We start from the raw sequence: 1,438 nt of genomic DNA on the forward strand, positions 1-1,438 counted from the left end.
CCTGTGCTCCTTGTGTTTCTCCTCCCCTGCCCGGCTGTTTCTCGTCTTGTGATTACCCCTCCCTGTATTTAGTCTTGTCTCTTCCTGTGTTCAGTGTTGGTTCGTCTTTTGTTTGTGACTGAGTTCACCGTGGAGTGTTTTGTGTTTCCATGTGATATGTTCGATAAGAGCCCTTGAAATAAAGGTATTATCAGTATTAGCTGCGTTTGGGTCCTACCTGCTTCACTCCTCGTATCAACTTCCAGTTCAATAAGATGGAAGGATGCATATTGATCTTTAGAGTGTATGAGTAATTCAAAAGCAATCTCCACTCAATCTCAAGCTAAAGAAATGACACATCTCTTTTTCTTTGATTGTTTGCAGGGTGCAATAGTTGAAGATGTGCATTGTACACTATTGTTATGCTTTGGGAAGCGATATTGTCTTTTTACTTGGCAAGGGGACACACTGGGCCCTGTCTTTGTCTAGTACGGTAATAAAGCAAGCCGCGGCCCCTTTAATAACAAATACAGTTCATAATTACTAGAGTGCAACAAAGACTTTTGGATACAATAGCCATTTGACTAATGTATCCAAAAGCACAGAGTGTCTCCACCCTGCATGTCCACCCCACCAAGATAATTTCCTCTACACCCACACCCACGGGTCCCCCATGGATAGATCATATCAACACATAAATGATAGCCAGTTACTTTACAAGGGACAAGATCTCTGTGAGATGATAGACATGCTTGCAGAGATGCATACAAACTCACACGCACACTTATGGACACTGTGTGCACACTTACACATATGCATGCTCACAGATTGTCTCCAATGCATAATCACATATGCACACACACATGCTCATGCACAACTTTTTACACACTATCACACAAAAGCTCCCACCCTGGTTTCTTGCTGCTGACAGCCTTAATGCGGCCAGAGGCTGAAGCATCTGTGTTGACCCAGCCTAAGGTCTTTTCCCTTTTGGCTTCCTATAGAGGCTCCACCAAGCTGTGTCTGCAACACACAGCACTTTTGAATCTTCTCTCTTTTTGCACACCATCCTTTGCCTTTTCTCTTCCCTAAACTTTAATCAGTCTACATACAACAATCTCCAATAATTTACTTTAACAATAAAGTCTGTTGCAAATTGTTTTCTGTAAAGCTTTATGCCGTTCAAACTGTACATGTACATTTATATAGGTACGTCTATCCTTGTCAGAGGGAGTTTTTGAAGTGTGTACAGAGGAAATACTATATGGTAGTAAGTTGTTCTGGCTCCTGGGCGACACAGGTCACACTAACAGGTCAAAGGGACAATACAGATCTGAGCCAGGACTTTTTGTTAGCCAAGTTATCATGGAGACAAAGCAACTCCAACCTGGGTGTAACTTTTTCATTTTAATTTGATTTCTGCTAACTGAACCATTTTTTTGTTACAGTTTACATTATG

The sequence above is a fragment of the Notothenia coriiceps genome, unplaced genomic scaffold (genome assembly GCF_000735185.1).
Source record: "Notothenia coriiceps isolate Sejong01 unplaced genomic scaffold, NC01 NC01_scaffold00028797, whole genome shotgun sequence".
Lineage (NCBI taxonomy): Eukaryota > Metazoa > Chordata > Actinopteri > Perciformes > Nototheniidae > Notothenia > Notothenia coriiceps.